Source organism: Myxocyprinus asiaticus, chromosome 29 (assembly GCF_019703515.2).
Source record: "Myxocyprinus asiaticus isolate MX2 ecotype Aquarium Trade chromosome 29, UBuf_Myxa_2, whole genome shotgun sequence".
Lineage (NCBI taxonomy): Eukaryota > Metazoa > Chordata > Actinopteri > Cypriniformes > Catostomidae > Myxocyprinus > Myxocyprinus asiaticus.
This window is the reverse complement of record NC_059372.1, coordinates 4265137-4283997: the sequence shown is the minus strand read 5'-3', so window position 1 is coordinate 4283997 and position 18861 is coordinate 4265137. Positions and strand designations below refer to the sequence as shown.

Below are 18861 nucleotides of genomic sequence, written 5' to 3'. Positions count from 1 at the left end.
TTTTTCCTTCTCCTCTAACCCTTCTCTTCATTGTTTCAATTGTTGTGTGCTGAAACTTCCTGTTTTTGGAAATCTGCATTCAACTTCCCAGACTCACAGTTGATCACAGCAGACTTTGCCATAATTATTTATCATGAATTTGCTATTTGGAGATCCCAGATCTGGTTCATCTATTACCCCTTAATTTTCTTTTTTTTACTGTTGTTCAAACCCATTTTAGGTGATTCTCTAGCAGTTCCAGACCTGCCCTAGTAACCGTCGATTAAAATAATTTTATCAATTATTTAGAATCATTTTTATTCCAGCCCTGGTCTTTCCTTAATTAAAGATTTTAAGAATCGCAGCGGAATTTCTGTTGCAGTCCAAGACCGGGTATTCCAACCCTGGTCTTTCCTCAACTAAATAACAATGATAAAAATTATTATTTATTGAGAATCACACTGAAATTTTCTTACCAGATTGAGAATTGCTGCTTCAGTCTGTTTGCTGGTTCTTTATCCTTCTACTCCGCGGATCGTGCGTTGATCCAGCTCCGCCCTCATGTTCCCGCGTCTCACCCTCTTTTGTAGGAGAAGTTCGGGCTACAGCGATTCTAACCCAGACTATGCACAGTTTTCATCCTTCAGTGCTGAGCGCATTACCAAATCAGCCAACGTTTCTGTCCGACAACGCCAGGATTGTAGTGGAAATTTCGCAAGTATTTAATAATACTTGCAAGAGGTCTCCACAGGTGCCAAGCAAAGAGCTCTTTGTCTCCTCTACCCTTATACTCTACCCTTGACACCCACCATGTTTAACAATTCCTTCACAAATCTACTATCAAAATTAGAGCCCTGGTCTGAATGCACCCTTTTTGGGAAACCATATACACAGAAAAGGCTATTCCACAAGCAATGGCAACCTGCTTTGCAGGCTGGTTTTTACTCGGAAAGGCATAGTCCATTTTAGTAAAGTGGTCCGTTGCTACAAGAACATCTACTGTTCTATTATCTCCTTGCTCTGCTGTCCAAAATGTAATGCAAATGAGTTCCATTGGCTCAGTGGTGTGTATATTTACAAGAGGGGCATGATCTTTTGGATCAGGGGTCTTCCTTACAGTACAGCGGTGACAAGTCTTTACATAATTCACAATATCTTGCTCCATTCCTGTCCAAAAGAATCTATGTCTGGCCAGCTAAAATGTTCTGGTGAACTTGGCCTTGGTAAACAGTTGCATTATGCAAACCATGAAGCACTTGTTGTTTCAGTGCATTCAGAACAATGAATTTGTAAAGCTTCTTATTCATGTGACAGTCTCGTTTTACTTGGAACAACATGCCATCTTGAATGCTAAGTATGTTCCAGTGCTTAAGGAGCTTTAGAATATTATGAGGTCCAATAGCACACTCACGCTTATTACGGCAATGATGTCTCTGAACATAGAAGAGTGCTCTATTCACAGTCCAGTCTTGCTTCCTGCATAGCCAAGAGTGTGCTCTTAGGGAAGGCCTTGGTCTGATCCTCTTTCATCAGCTGCTGGGTGGTAACTATACCAATCATCTGTCCCACACCACCTGAACAGTGTGCATCAAAGACTGTAGCAATCTCCTGTGAGCTTAAAGCATCTTTTGTTATCTGATGGCACCTTGGCTAAATCAGCATTAGAGTCCACAACCTGACAATCAAGTTGGACAGTACTGTCTACAATTCAATTAACTTAATTCAGCACAGAATGGTATGGCTCTGTTACAAGGTGGTGGCTAACAGTGGACTGAATTAGTGTCGGGTTTAGCCTTGGTGAGTATATAAGTTAAAGGTGCAGTATGTAACAATTTTCATGTAGTATTCACCCTTTTTTGCCAATGTGTGAACGGCTTGTAACGCAACTTAAAAAATTAGCCCATCCCGGACTTCCTAGGTTGCCTATTAAAGCCTGTAGACTGATTTTCATGCGAAGGGAACAGGTTGGTTTTGCTGGGAAAATCCAAAGGATGTGACGTTTATGCGCGCTCCTGAGAGCCTTGCCTCTATGCTTCTCTTCCGCTATTCAACAGCGACAACAAACAGCATGCAACACTAGGTATCGTTATCTTAGAAATGGAATCTAGCAAACAGCCAGCTCCCAGCACAACACCGATTCCTATACAAACACCGAGTAAGCCAAAAAAAGTTTTCATGTATGTTGTTTGAATGGACAACAGAATGTAAGGAATGATAGAAGTAGGTTGAAAGTTCTGGAAGAGGTTTTCTTGAAGATGGTTTAAGATGGGAAAGTTTGAAAGAAATCTTTGGAGATGCTTTTTGAGAAAAGAAGTTAATATAATGAATTATTATAATTATTACTATTTTCACTGTTGAAGAATAACTTAAATATATTATTGTGAGATTCTAAAATGAAAATGAAGGAATAACTGTAACAAGGTTAGAAACAGTGTGAGAGAGTGGAATGTCCCCCTCTGAATTTCTCCCCCACCCTACTCTCTCTCTCTCTCAGTCTAAGTTTGATAAGCGTCTGCTTGAAAAACAAGAGCAGTGAAAATCTCTAAATTGTTTTATTTTCTTTTAATTTTCTTTTCTTTTATATGTAAAATGATGTGACTTGACAATAATGTTTGATAAAGTGATATGAAGTAGAGGTTCAAACAGTTTTCCTCATCATGATTAAAGATTTTATATATTCAGAGGACAATTTGAAGTTAAGTGTTTATACTAAAGATAAGGGTTTCAGTTGAAAGTTGATTTGACACTTAATGTAGGTTCAAAACTATCTGGAGAGTATAATTGAATTAAGGTGATGTTTTTAAATTAAGCTCCCTAGATGCTTGAAAGAGGATACCCTTTATTTTTTTTTTAGTTCTGATGTTAGTCCCCACCATGATACATGGTCTTTTGTGACGTTTGCTACATGAGCAGAAATACAACCTGAATGGAAATTAATGATCTGTAAATGAGTTCAATTTTAGCATTCTTACTTTTACTTTTAATTTGGATAATTTTAATAGATTGTTGAATTTTGAATAATGCTTTGTGAATTTAACGATGTTTTGAACTGTCTCCATATTTAAGCAGTTGTACATGATTCCACTGACTGTGACGGTTCTCAGGTGATACTCCCTGAAACAAAAGAAAATATCTGTTTATTGATACCAAATTATTAAGGATTGGCTAACAGGACTGAGATGTATCGAGACCAGTGACAAGAGGTGATGACCCAATGGCGGGTAAGACTCTCCAATGGCCAAAAAAGGGCATCACTAAGTCAGGGCATCACTGCCCTGGAAATTTGCCTCAAAAGGAAGGTGTTATATGGGTTGAGGAAGTGGATGGATGCTCTTAGGCAGGAAGCATCAAAAGGGAGGTCTAGAAGAAGCCTGCCCAAACATTGTGAGTTCCACTCAACTCGATTGCATTTTAATAACCGTTTACTAAAATAGCTTATCACAGTTTTAAATACTAAGCATTCTGTCACTGTGCCATCAGGGGATCATACCCTGTGTAGAAGATTATTTATAGGTTGGTTTTGGGGGTAAAGTTTTGAGAACCGTTTGCAGACAAAGGAGTGCCTAACTTATTAAAGAAGTATTAAACAAACCTGGGAATGCTTATATGAATTATTAAGATTGAAAGATGATTTATTACTTTAACTTATGCTTTTATTGAACTCATGTACATTTTAATATTAATGAAGAATGGAAAAAGAAAACATGGTGGTGACTAAAGATTAAGATTTCTTGTCTTGTTTGTTTATAGCAATTTAAATAGAACTGTTTAAGAAATGGGGTGCATGGTTGGCTAAAACTGATATAATGATTGGGATAACAATCCTTGTGGGAGGAATAATATTCTGTTGTGTGTTACCATTGATCAAATCATTCTTGATCCGAGCAACAATGAAGCAGATGATATTGATCAATGTGAATGGTCGACACAATGTCGAGTGAGTGACAGATAGGGAACTCTCTGTGTCTCTTTGTAAGGCCCTTTCTGTTAATATTTTTTTAAAGAATAGAGTCAGACAGTGCATGATTTATCTGTCAAGGAATAATGAGTTAATGCTTTTAATAGAACAGAGTCCGACAATGCATGATTTGATGCAGACAATTTGTGGAACAGAGTACTGGGGTGAATAGAGAAGCATGTGTCAAGAGGAAGTCTCAAGGATAAAAAACACCACCTGTGGCATCACACACACACACTTCTTCTCAAAGGGGTGTGTTGTTTGTGACCAATAAACTGAAATATACTTAGGAAATTAATGCAGAAAGTAATGATTGTTAGTTAATATAAAATTTGCAACCATATGAGGTGATTACAGTGTGTTTTATGCATCTAAAATAAAATAGTTATGCTTTTGCCACCACTGAAGTAAGTTAAGCCAGGATGTCCTGTTAGAAGGAGTGATGACGTAAATAATCAAGGCATAAGATTTTATTGGCTGATATTATTGGATGACATCATAAGGTAATTTTTGGATGAAGAGGCCATCTTCAAAGAGAACAGAAACTGTATAAAAATGGCATGTTCTAAAATATCAATTCAGATGTTTCATGAACCATCACGGCTTTGTTATTTTTATAATAAAGTCTATTTTTGAAATCAGAACTTTGCACCTCTTTGACTCGACTGAGCTTTGATGGCTGTTTTGGGGAATCTGGCACGACAATGCCGACATAGGCTATTGTATAAATGCAGTCAATGTATCATGCAAAGAAAAGTGATTACTTCATACTAGTCTCGCATAGCCAGACATATATCCACACTTTGTTTTAGCCGTTACAGCACTGGAGAGTCAAATATACAGGGTTGGGAGGGTTACTTTTGAAATGTATTCCACTACAGATTACAGAATACATGCTGTAAAATGTAATTTGTAACATATTCCGTTAGATTACTCAAGGTCAGTAATGTATTCTAAATACTTTGGATTATTTCTTCAGCACTGGTAGATTTTTTTTCACTTGTTTTGACTAGAAAAACTCTGCCAGTACAGTAAGACAAAATACACATTAAAAATACATTCTCTGAAAAACCTAAATATCTAATGCAGTGTTGTTTCTAAAACAAGATAAATCAAATTGATCTTGTTTTAAGGATTTTTAGATATTTTTACAGGAAAACAATACAAAAATTATCATCAAGAATATGATTTTTCCCTAATATCAAAGGTCTTACTAGAAAAAACGAAATTATGATCCAACGTGAATTTTCTTGATAAAAAAAATATGATCGTGCCTGGTAACGTGCATGTAAAATGGCTAGAAATAGCATTTCAACTTAACGTAAAGCTGACAATTTACACAAGGTTTATTTCTATTTCTTCTGCTCCAAACTTACTTCAAACTTAATTCTCTGTTTGCTCGTTTGAATGTAACACATCATAAGAAAATGTTTCACCGCTGTTCAAATGCACTTTAGATTGCATCATTTATATGTATAAATGTTTTCCATCTGAAAGGATTAAATATTAAATGAAACAAATGACAATAAATTGCAAAGAAATCTCGTCAGTAATCAAAATACTTTTGAATGGAACTGTATTCTAATTACCAATTATTTAAATTGTAACTGTAGTGTAATACAGTTACTTATATTTTCTATTTTAAATATGTAATCCCGTTACAAGTATTTCGTTACTCCCTAACCCTGCAAATATAATATACAGTCTCAAAGTTTGTAGTAAAACAATCATAACTGTGTAATATTAATTATGCTACCTCATCTGTCAGCATGATGCTGGTGAATCACGTTCAGTCTCTTTGTACGTAATGTCATTGTTTTGGCCAATGCTCACTCGCTCGCGTCCCTATGGAGTGTGTGCACAAGTGCGAGCACGAGCAACAGGTAGCTGGCTGCAGTAAACTTAACAGCCACAGGTGTCATTAATAACAAGGGTTTCTGAATCTTACATACTGCACCTTTAATGGATTTTTATTCATCCAGGCAGTAAAGTGATGGCCCTTTAACCAGTATTCACACAATGATGACTCTAAATCATTACAGCTTCATTTTCTGTTATAGCATAATTATCTGTAAAGCTACTTTGAAAAGATGTGTGTTGTGAAAAGCTCTACACAAATAAATAAAAATGACTTGACTTAATGTATCTTGTCACGTTTCCCAATTAATGCAAGAAATTCCAGTCTATGAGCAGAATAGTTCATCTAAGAGCGCGACAATATTTTGCTGGCAAAAGCTACTGGCCAAGCCATCACACTACCTTTGGGGATTTGGGAAAGAATGGCACAGAATCCATCAAACGATGCATCCACAGTTAATATGAAGTGGTCACAGAATTCTGGGTGTGCTAGAGTTACACTTGTAAACAGGTCCTGCTTTAAGGTCTGAAATGCCTTCTGGAACTCATCAGTCCAGTCCGATGATGATGCTTTGACACACATAACCTTTGCTTTACACCTTTTTCTGACTTTGGAGCACTGTGTGTCTGTTTGTGCAATAAGGTTGAACAGCTTTCTATTAAATGCTAATAGTAAAAGACTATACCTAAAACAATTGACTGATTTTCTTAGGAAATGGCATTTTTAGGTGATGCTTAAGATTTAGCTTTGAGTCTTGAAAACACTATATCTAGCCTTTTGAGTGGAAGCTGCTCATTGGGGGAAAAGACCATAAGGTCAACAAGGTAACAGAACAAGCTTGTGAAGTTTTGATCACCAGAGATTGACATCATTATGAGCATGAACGTAGTTGGACTATTTGAAAGGCCCTGTGGCATACTCTTATATTCATGCAGGCCAAAAGGTGATGAAAATGCTGTATATTTTAGTCTTCCTCATTTATCAGAACATTATAGAAGCCAGAGATAAGGTCCATTGTCAAAAAGAAAGCATTTCCCCCAAGGTCTGCAAGGTTGTCAGACTGATGTGGCAGAGGGTGGGCGTCTTTAACTGTCCGCATTTACACACACACCAGGATAAGTGGGGATGCATACTCGCTGTTCGACTTCCTGATGATGCCCTTTTCTTCCATTTCATCTAACACCATTCTCAGCTTCTCATAATAATTTGGAAGTAGGGTAAATTAAATGATTTGTCAACCAGGGCCCGTATTTACAAAGATTTTTATCTAACCACTAGAAGTTCTCCAAAGAGTTCCTATTTAGGAGGTTTTGCTTAAAACCTATTCACAAAACTGCTAAGAGCAAGTTATAATCAGGAAATCTTAAAATAAGAGTAAGGCGGAGTTGACATTGTTGCTATGAATGACGTCACATTTTATTAGCACGCTATTTTAAATCGCCCTCAGTGGTAGACAGGGAACCGCTGTTTGTCAGCTAAGACAGATAACGATATACACCGATCAGCCACAACATTAAAACCACCTGCCTAATATTGTGTAGGTCCTCCTCGTGCTGCCAAAACAGCGCCAACCTGCATCTCAGAATAGCATTCTGGAATTATATTCTCCCCACCACAATTGTACAAGGTGGTTATCTGCGTTAATGTAGACTTTGTCAGTTCGAACCAGTCTGGCCATTCTCTGTTGACCTCTCTCATCAAAAAGTCATTTCCAACCCAAGAACTGCCACTCACTAGATGTTTTTGGCACCATTAGGAGTAAATTCTAGAGACTGTTGTGTGTGAAAATCCCAGGAGATCAGCAGTTACAGAAACACTCAAACCAGCCCATCTGGCACCAAAAATCATGCCATGCTCCAAATCACTGAGATCACATTTTTCCCCATTCTGATGGTTGATGTGAACATTAACTGAAACTCCTGACCACTGATCTATATATATATATATATATATATATATATATATATAATAACTGGATTTCTCATAGAATTCTAAACTGCCAGCAGTAGGTGAAGCCACCGGAAGTGCTCTAGCAGCCACTTTACTATTCCCTACTGACCGAGGGCATCAACCACCAATGGACAAAACTTATAAGATAACCCAATGTCCTGGTTTTAGCTGCGAAACAACGTTCACTAAAGGATGTGGTAAAAGTGCCCACAGGTTGTAATTTATACAGACTATGTACCTATTATGCACAAATGAGTCATTATCCCCATGTAGAGTGGGCATAACGATCATAATCAACAGTAAAATTACAACAAAGTGTATAAATTACCCATTTTTTTAAGCAAAAGTATCCAATAGCAACATAAGCAGATTGTTACAGGATGCAACATTTCTCTGCCTTCATAGAGTTTAAAAAAAAGTTATAATCACGGAGATCAGTGATTAATAAAAACGACTAGCTTTGTGTTGATATTGTAACTAGACAGTACATCTTCAGAATAAACCCAGAAAAACAAAATATAAAAATGTAGTATACACACAGGTTCATATGCAGTATATACATGAATTTACCTTAATGGAATTATCCCATGCATTAACATTCATTTTTGGAATATTTACATACCAGCTTGTGAGCATTTAATCACTGGCCAATTAATAAATCAATATTTCAACAAACCCCTGATCCACTAAATCATAATCAGAAAGAGGTTTGACATTTATGCACACTCAATGAAAACATACATATGTTCAATAACAGAAGCTTCAGAGTACACAAAAACAGACTTTTAAACTGAACAATAAGACAAACATGAAGATATGTGGGGACAAATCTGATAATGGATTTTAACAACAATCCCACAGCAAGGCAATTTAAGTCTTAAGCTTTCCAAAGAATGGCAGCAAGACATGCCATCAGAGCTAGTGGCAACTGTTCTCCACTGGATAGCACAGGGGTACTGGAGGCAACACTTTCTGATATGCTGGCATTTCGGCAAAGTGACGTTCAGCCTGAAACAAAAGACACAGAGAAAAACATCACTGCAAGTCTTCCTAGCTTGTCCATGTTCAAAGAGGCTGTGGTGGGGTATATAGCAGGCTCTGTAGTTAAAAAAAAAAAAAACTATGATGATTCAGTGCACTGCCTGTTTATCAGCACTCAGTGTCGAGAGCTCTTCCCAAGATGAACTTGGACACACACTGATCGACACGAAGTCCCGTGGTGGACTTATTAGACCATCAGACAGTGTTCATCAGCACATACACACAATGCCCATCTCTGAATTTGACACCAAATATAAATCCAGGGTCTCCACAAAGGTTCTGGAACTCCATGGTGGTTCTGCATTCAAGGAACTTGAGGCACACTTTCAACCTAGTACTATACAACAACCATATCTTCATACTCAGTGCATTGCACAAAGCTACACAAACACCAGGCTCCACTTCCTTGCCAAGGAAACATGTGCTGCATCACACTCCAAACAGCTTAGGAAAGCGTGTACTGAAAAACAAAAACAACAGTAACATATAAAGATCAGTTCCTACTTCCAGCAACCCTCTCTGCAAGAGCCAAACCCATCTCTAGAAGTTACATTTTTAAAATCATCATCTTTTATATAAAAATATGTAACAAAGATTAGAGATAAGTGTATTATACATGCATTAAAAGGGATAGTTCACCCAAAATGTAAATTGTCATCTGTTATGATCCAGCTGGGGATTGAACTCAGGGCTACAGTGTGTGTGTCCTTGATGCTGACCACTCCACCAGGTTGAAATCAAATACAGAGGAATAAGGAACAATGAGACCCCAAAAATCTTGAGTTTTATCTTTTGCTCTTTACTTCAGAGGGAAAAACAAAACATTAACTATAGTCTTGGGCATCACTTTAGATGAAAGTGCCCCAGGGTAACTCAAACATCTCTCCTTGAGAGGCAATGCAAAAGATAAATCCAGATGTCCACAATCCACAAGAAAGGTAACAAAAAACAAATAATCCAAGAACAAAACAGCAGACAGGAAAAAAAAAATCTCAAACCCAAAAATCCTTAGGAATGGCAACACTTAGGCAAACATCAGGACTGAACAAAAACAAAAAGGCAGTGAGGCCTTAAATAGGGTTTATCATTATGAGTGATTCAACACAGGTGAGAGCATTACAACCTTTTAACAAAGGAGAAGTAATATGGGTTGAAATATCGCCATCTAGTGGTGAAATCAAGGAGCTTCAGACAAAACATTACAGTCATCATTTACTCAACCTCATGTCCTTCCAAACCTGTATGACATTCTGTGGAACACAAAAGATTATATTTTAAAGAATGTTTTTGACCATATAACGAAAGTCATTGATGACCAAAACAAGCTATTTTGCTCACCATTTACTTATATGGAATACAAAATACCTTATTTGGGGTTCTGCAAAAGAAAGTCACATGGATTTGGAAGGACATGAGGTCAAGCTGATGACAGAATTTACATTTTTGGGTCAAATTTTCTATTAACATTAAAAGATATAACTATCAGAAACAGTACTTTTATGAGACTTTTGTTATACCGCATATTGCAAAAGTATCTACATTGCAAATAAAAACAGAGTATAATCTTTTTTACTCAGCTATTGTTGTCTATTCTCTTACCTGTTAAAACAGCTCTTCAGTGAAGCCAGGCTGACAGTTGTCTCCTCATACAGCTTTTTCCTCCTGCTGCAAACCAATTCTGGTTTTAACGAACATACAATGGGATGATTATTGAAATCCAAACTGCAAACTTAACTTGTTTAATTTCCACAATATCTATGTGCTCCTCGTGAATTCCAATTGACCACTTTAGAAATGATGCCCATGAGCTGGGCCGTGTTCAGGCCTACACTGCAAAAAGTACATATCACACATGGAGAATTAATGCGAGCCCACAATATATTCATCAGTGGTATCACCAGCGTTGATCTGTAAGTAGATCAACAACTTGACCAGAAAAGCTAACTTGGTGAGCTATATTGTTATTCATTGTGGTTATTTTCCTAAGCTAACATCAGCTACATAACTAATATTAATTTAGCCTAAGAAAATAACCACAATGATGGTTCAACGTAAACAAGTTACACCGCATAAACGTATTCAGAAAAAACACTTTAAAGCCTGCAAATCATATGTTTGAAAATGTCTACTGATATCTTACCTCAGTTTCTTAAACTTGTTTCTATTGAGATAACACGTGCACCGCTGAAGGAAATGATGCTGCGATAAAGAATAATATAATATGCTCGCATGTCCATGAGAATCCAAATAAATAACTAATTACATGTATAGGAAGATTGCATTGTGATGCTGTTTATGCAGACTTTTTTTTTTAAGTGACTGGATGGGTAAAAATGACTCACCAAAAACTGATGATTTCCCATTAAGACCCATAGGGAGTACAGAATGTTAGGGAATACAAAGATGGCGGCGCAGTAGCTTCACTGTTGTGACATCATGAGCAATCCAGTTATATATATATATATATGTCAGTGCTCCTGACCCATATCTTCATGATTTTATGCACTGCACTGCTACCACAGGATTGGCTGATTAGATAATCACATGAATATGTAAGTGTGCAGGTGTTGCCAATAAAGTGCAGTGAGTGTAGTTTTCTATTCTGAACAATGGCAATTGCGTTAAAGGAATATTCCAGGATTGTTTGTTTGTTTGTTTTTAATGCCGTGCCAGCTTCTATGGCTATTTCCTTGGAGAGAAATGTGTAATTCTATAAAAGGTTTTTAAAATCTATTTTTCCTAAAAACTCTAAAATTGCATTCGGTTTGACTTTGTTAAAAATTTCTTTCCAGAGTGCTAACTGAATAAAAAAGGTTTCTCACGGGGTTAAGACCAGTACAGTCTAATAAAACATGTTTCAGGGATAATGGATTCTGGCAGAAGGTACATGTTGGTGAATCTTTTCCCAATATTAAAAACTTGTGTGTCATCCTGGAGTGACCTATTCAACAGCGGGTGTAGATGATCTGGTCCCAGCGATTTGAAAACAGAGAGGAACTTCTTTTGCCAACAATAGGGCTGATTTCATGGAGTTTGTTCATGGTGCATTGATCCCACTCAGTTTGCCATTTGTTTTTAGTCACTGGGAGGTATTGGACACTTTTTGAAATCCGCTGATAAGGCCTCTTTTGCAGCAGTATCTGCTTCCTCATTTCCTGGGATTCCACAGTGTCCAGGTACCCAGCAGAAGCAGCTATTGAAATTTTGGGCCTCCAAATCCAGCAGCTTGCATAGAATCTTTTCAAGCATTGGGTGATCATTTTTTAAAGATGACATTGCCTGAAGACATGATTTTGAATCTGAAATTATCAGAAAGTTTCTCTGCTGCATAGTCTTTATGAAGTCCAGTGCTAAGACAATAGCATTTGCCTCTGCTGTAAAAATTGATCTGTGATTGGGGATGGATATTCCTTTTTATGGTTGATCACAAATGCAGATGATACATGATCCTCAGATTTTGATCCATCTGTATATATAGGGATATGTGATGGGAATATTTCTCTAATGAAAAGGAGTTGTTGTTGAAAGTAATTTGGGTGGGTTTCAGATTTTTTGTTTCTTGTTAAGTCTAAGATTATTTTTGGTTTTTTAAAGTTCCAGGGGGGAACTGTACTGAAATGTGTCTGATCCAGTATGCTCAGATCTACTTTGAGATTTAGTAAATGTGGTTTGATCCGTAGTCCAAAAGGACAGATATGTCTTGGTTTTTGTTCGTATAGGCTTGACAAAGGGGTTGAGAAAACAGGATGGTAGGCTGGGTTTTCTTTGTTGGTCTTCAGCTTTGTTGTATACTGTAGGGCTAGTTGAGGCGTCTGTTCTCCAGAGAAAGTTCATTTGCTTCTACATGCAAACTTTGAATTGGCGATGTGAATATTCCAGGATCAATACAAGTTATAGCTCAATCGAAAGCATTTGTGACATAATGTTGATTACAATAAAACCATTTTGTCTCATCCCTCCTTTTCTTAAAAAAAAAAGGCAAAAGTTGCGGTTACAGAGAGGCATTTGCAATCAAAATGAATGGGCACAATTTTCAGAAAAATGTGAAGCTTATAATTTTAGAAAAGTACTTTTTTTAATTGTTTTGTATTATTTGAGATGTGGAGTTGTTTAAAACATTGTTTTTGCGGTCGTTTTAGGGTTTATGGCATTACGCCGGTGTAAAATTGGACAGAACTGTACACAAAAAAGGTTAGTAAGCAACTTTATCAAGCGTATTATTTACATCTTGTGGCTGTACTTTTGAAACAGTGAGTATTTTAACGTTTACGGGTTGGCCCTATCACTTCCATTTCAAGTGATTTTTTTTTTTTGTGGGCTTTTTTTTAAAGAAAAGGAGGGATGAGTCAAAATGAATGTAACATTATGCCACAAATGTGATCGATTGAGCTTAACTTGTATTGAACCCGGAATTGTATTCTTTTGAATCCTTTACAGGGAGCAGGCTTCCCTTAAAATTTCAAAGAAAAATGTGTCAGTGATGAGTTCTAATATACAGTGCATTGAAAAAGTACTCCGCTCCCAGTGCAGTTTTCAAAATATTTGGTGTCAGATTTCAAGTTTAGAAAATATTAAAGTTTGACGTTTCCCCAGCTGTTACAGTATGCCAAAATTAAAAAAATGTCCAAAACCTCATGCAATTGAAAAAATGTCATGTAAAACTAAACTTTTATTTTATTTTTTAGTGTTCATACCCTTCGTAATTACTAGGTTAATTACTGGTTGTGACTGAAAATGATGTCCATGGCTCAACAATCTCAAAACAATTGTATGTCAGAGTGGCTAGGAAGAAGCCTTGGCAGGCAAAAAAGCCCATGCTTTCCCGTAAAGACTTTGCAGTACGTCACTTGGATACTTCAAATATGTGCTGAAGGCCTTGTGATCTGATGAGACTAAAGTGAAACTTTTTGGCTTAAACACTTAACGGTATTGTGTGGTGCAAAGTCAACACTGCACATGAATAATACCCCATCCCCACAGTGAAACACGCTGGTAGCAGCATCATGTTATGGGGTGCTTTTCAACAGCAGGGACTGGCAGTCTTGTGAAGACTGATGGGATTATTAATGCTGCAAAAGACACAGAGAGTTTGGATAAGAACCTTCGTTCCTCTGCCAGAAAGTGTAAAATTGGGAAGTTTGTATTTCAGCAGGACAATGACCCAAAGCCAGAGCAACACTGGAGTGGCTTAAAATGAAGAAAATGTATGTCCTTGAGTGGCCCAGTCAGAGTCCTGACCTCAACCCTATTGAACATCTTTGGAGAGGCCTCGAAATTGCTGTCCATGGCCGATCCCCCACTAACTTGGTACAGTTTGAGCAATTATGCAAGGAGGATTGGGCTAATATTGCTCCATCATGTGCAAAGTTGATAGAGACTTATCCAAAAGAACTGATGGATAGCTTTTTCCAAGGCAGTGTGTGTAAAAATAATGTATTTAAATTACATATAATTGTTTATGCATATTAATATACCATATGAGCAAAGAAAAGTATAAAATGTCATTATCATGCTGTTTGTTCAAGTTGCAATCTGCTTTTTCCTTCATGAATGTCCACAGAAGTACCGTGCAGAAGTCTTAGGAACATAAGATGTTTCACAACAATGTTTGTCTTAAGATGGTTATTTATATCTTCGGCTTTAGTGTGTCAATAGGAAAAATACATTTTAGACTTCTAAACATTCCTTTTGCAAATAGAATAGAATAGAAGAACAGGGAGCCCTGCAACAGATGTCATGGCCCCCACAGAGCCCCCCACTGAACATCGTGTCAGTCTGAGATTACATGAAGAGACAGAAGCAGCTGAGACAGCCGAAATAGATAGAAGAACTGTGGCGAATTCTCCAAGAAGCTTGAAACATCCTATCTGCCAACAACCAAGAAAAACTGTGTCATATTGATTTATACTGATTTAGCTTTTTTAAGCTTACTGAACTTTGTATGATGTTAATTGATAAATGAAAATTATTTATGACATTGTTTTTGAAGACACCCTCACTACGCAACTTTTTTCACAAGTGCCTAAAATTTTTGCACAGTACTGTATATATTTACATTGTCAATTTTTTTCCATTTACTGTAAAGTTATCACATATGACCATTACAATTATACAGACTAGGTGGAATGAGTGTTACATTGGCCTTGTGTACTTAAGCTTAATTGTTTATGACTCAATTATGTGACACAAGTAATGTCAAAGATTTATGCATATTTTAGGCTTAACATTTCCTGAATGAATGAGCAAAATTACGAATTTTTATAAACTTAATACATCCTTTATAACCTTATAAAAACCAATAGAGTAATAAAGCGCTATATATACTGTGATAGTAAACTTAGTCTAGTAATAGATGGTAAAAAATGATTTATGGAAGTGGAAATATACAGTATTACTATAATATTACATGTCTCAGGTCAGCAGGAGTAATCATTTACACCTTTTTAAGGCAGGTAGACATTTTTGGCAATTTCCTTTTGCATGTTACACTATTTATACAAGAAAGCTTGAGGAATGGTATAAATGTGGGAGTAATCTAAAAACAATGGATGAGGCAAATGGGATGGCATGTGTAAAATAAAAGTTATTTGGGGTAAAGAGAAAGAAAAGTTCATTTATTTCATTAATATGATCTCATTTTATGATATTTCATATGTGTATTGTTTAATATACTTACCTGCTTCTGAAGTCCAGGATTGGTTGAATGGTGTGATGGGGGCGGGGCAAAGTGTGTGCAAATCCGAGGGAGACCAGAGGCGAGACGGCTGCGGTGAAACAGAGTTGCAGTGTGTTTAACAGGGTAAAAGTCATGCCGTTCTTGTAAGTTGTCCAGAAGAGAACTGTTTAAGAATTGGTGAAGTGTCAATGAAGCGTGAGGTGATAGAAAGTTCCAGTCAGAGCTTCGAGGTCTTTGTATTCTCGGCTGTTTTTAAACGAGACGGATCCGAGGGAAAACATTGGTGAGAGAGACGGTTAAGTTCACTGTTGTGGTAAACGTCAATGTATTGAATTTTTAGACGTTATATTAACGATATTTACATCGCAGGAGATGCAGGGACAACCCAGATATCACCCAGAGCTACCGGAGACGCTTTGTGGTTCCTCTGGCACCTCTGCTGATCCGATGTCCATCGCCAATCAGACTGATTATTCACTCGCCTCGGGAGCGATGCATGGAGGAGCGACCCGAACTTTGTGCAGAGAGGTAGACATGTTGTTTGATGTGCTTATTGAGTGAAGCGGCAGTTGTTCACGCCCACAAGCAGCGATTCAGGCCTGCCACGTTTTATTTTCTTTTAAAGGTGCATTATGTAAGATTCAGAAACCCTTGTTATTAATGACACCTGTGGCCGTTAAGTGAACTGCAGCCAGCTACCTGTTGCTCGTGCTCGCGCACACGCTCCATAGGGACGCGAGCGAGCATCGAGCAAAACAATGACGTAACGTAAAAAGAGACTGAACGTGATCCACCGGCATCATGCTGACAGATGAGGTAGCACAATTCAAATTAGACAGTTATGATTGTTTTACTACAAACTTTGAGACTGTATATTATATTTGATTCTCCAGTGCTGGAACAGGGCTAAAACAAAGTGTGGATATAGTAGAGGCGGGGGAAAGATCGTTTCAGCGATGCATCGCGATTCATACTCAAACGATTCTGAATCGATTCTCAAAAGAATCAGAATCGATTCTGAGTTCAGTTTAAATCATGGCAGAGCAGTGGCGCGTGCAGTGTTGCCAACTTAGCGACTTTTTCACACCTCTTTAGCGACTTTTATTCAAAAAAGCGCCTAGCGACAAATCTAGCGACTTTTTGGACAAACCTTAGCTACCATCCGTTGAAGAAAGTCACCAGTACTGCCCCGCGAGCACGTGGTCTTGCTTTCCTGCCCGGACTCGGAGGCACACCTCTCTCTACGTCTACTCTGTTCAGTGAGACTGAGAGAGAGAGAGAGAGAGATGAGAAGATGGAGCAGCACAATCAGTTGTCCGCATGGCAGCTGACATAGACGTGAATGAGCTGCGCATGTGCAAACAGCGTTGTTAAGGACCAGTCACGAATCTGTATTGTTTTTTGTAAACATGCACATAGTTTTTTTTTTTTGTAAATATGCACATAGTGGTTTGTTATGGCTGAGCGCTGTGTGAGAGAAAAGATAAGTTTCTGTTGCTTCTAACTTTCTCTCTGAGTGATTGATAGATATAGGGAATTAATAGGGTATTACAGTATGTACGGTAAGCACAGAGAAGCGGACACTATGCAAAATTCAAATGAGACGCGATGACGTCACAAATATGCTAATTAGCGTATGACGTCATCTAGTGACATTTAGCGACTTTTCGAGCAGGCTTTAGCTACTTTCCTTTGAAACTAGTTGGCAACACTGGGCACACTCCAAAGACAGATGTAGAAACAATGACGCGAGTTAAGTGCATACACTAAAGTCAAGTGCACAAACACGACTGTTTGCAGACCAGCTGTATCAAACACATGACCTTTTGTGCCCGAATGAAACTACAATCCCAAAATTCTTTCACAAACACACGCACATAGCAACGGGAGAGTTTATTCGTGATAACATGCCAACAAACAACATAAAAGACGAGCTCGCACCCATTATTGCACTGATTTGCACACAACGATGGGGAAACACAGAAGAAAATAATGACGAGGCAGCGGTTCGTGAGATGTTGGTAATGTTTTCATTTAATTATTGCCGGTCACTCGCTTGTTAGGACAGTGTGCACACCTGATGATAAAGGTTTGAAATCAATCATAGCTTTTGCGACAGGGTCGTGCGATCTTCTACTCACAGAGCAAACAGATGGAACAGTGCATACTGTGAGACGCTTGATACATTTCTGAAGCAACAACTGCGCAATTTAAACCGCTTTACTATCACCTGTGCAGGTGAGGAGAGGAGAGGAGAAGCTGACAGCTGCACTCTCATAGAAGCAGATATATCTCTCATCCTGGACCAGCAGCTTCCAGTTGTGGTTAAAAATTAAAATGAATAGGATGGCATAGATTAATTTTAAATAATAATTAAATACTATTAAATGATTTAAAATGCTTAAACAAAAATAATAATATAATCATTTGAAGTAATAGGATTCAGTGTGTTTTGATGGAGAAGCAATATTATTTATGCATCGTGATGAATCGAGAATCGTTTTATAATCGAATCGTTACACCTTTTATTTGAAAGTTATGAAGCAAGGTAGCTTGCAATTCGTCAGCGTTAGCAGGCAAGATCAAGTTAGCTAAAATGACACAGATCAATCATTATGGCACTATATTTCACATGCTTTACAGTTATGTGAGCTTACCTGTCCAATAAGAAGAACGCCAATTCAGGGTCAGTTTTGATCCCCAAAACCAAATGAAGGTCCCTCCAGGAATCAAATGCCCTGCCGATGTTCACTCTAGTTTTCGCTCGACCATGATCACGTTTCCACTTAGCCAGACGGGATTCAGTAGATAAATGTTTTTTTGTGTTTTTGGCTTACTCGGAGTTTGTGTAGGAGTCGGTGTTGTGCTGGGAGCCAGACATTTGCTGGATTCCATCTCTAAGATAACGTTACCTAGTGTTGCAGTTTGTTGTCGCTGTTGAATAGCGGAAGAGACGCTACTGTCTGAGGCAAGGCTCTCGGGAGCGAGCATAAACGTCACATCCTTTGGATTTAACCAGCAAAACCGACCCGCTCCCTTCCCATGAAAATCAGTCTACAGGCTTTAATAGGCAACCTAGGAAGTCTGGGAAGGGTTCATTTTTTAAGTTGTGTTACAAGCCGTTCACACATGGCAAAAAAAAGGCAAATATTACATGAAAATTTTTACATATTGCATCTTTAAAAAGGGGGTTTTGTTCGTGTTTAAAGTGAACTGTGATATTCAAGTTTAATCAAAAGGCGCCTCATATCTAAAAAAGTTAACAAGGGTTTACCAAGAGTTTTATTACATCTGAGTGATTTTCGGATGTTTAACGTTATACTTTTTCCCTATTGAAAAGATTTGATTCCAATTTACACCTCAACTGAGGTCTGATTTCTAATGATTTAAATGTGAAAG

The 18861-nt window shown here is 37.7% G+C and overlaps 2 protein-coding genes and 1 pseudogene across 4 annotated transcripts in view; all 3 read left to right on the top strand.

Moving 5' to 3' along the window:
* Window positions 1-18861, top strand: part of LOC127420300 (zinc finger protein 431-like) — a 380032-nt gene that overhangs the window by 168114 nt on the left and 193057 nt on the right. Inside the window, exon 1 of one of the 2 annotated variants that reach the window (XM_051662487.1) lies at window positions 15855-15990. The exons of the other annotated variant lie outside the window; for it this stretch is intronic. The gene's annotated coding sequence lies outside the window, so the exon portion shown is untranslated. Of the gene's footprint in view, window positions 1-15854; window positions 15991-18861 lie in introns of those variants that run through there. 2 annotated transcript variants of the gene reach the window in all.
* Window positions 1-18861, top strand: part of LOC127420298 (zinc finger protein 493-like) — a 259674-nt pseudogene that overhangs the window by 93288 nt on the left and 147525 nt on the right.
* The window catches only part of LOC127420297 (zinc finger protein 208-like), a 264845-nt gene that overhangs the window by 234048 nt on the left and 11936 nt on the right, over window positions 1-18861 (top strand). The window lies entirely within an intron of this gene.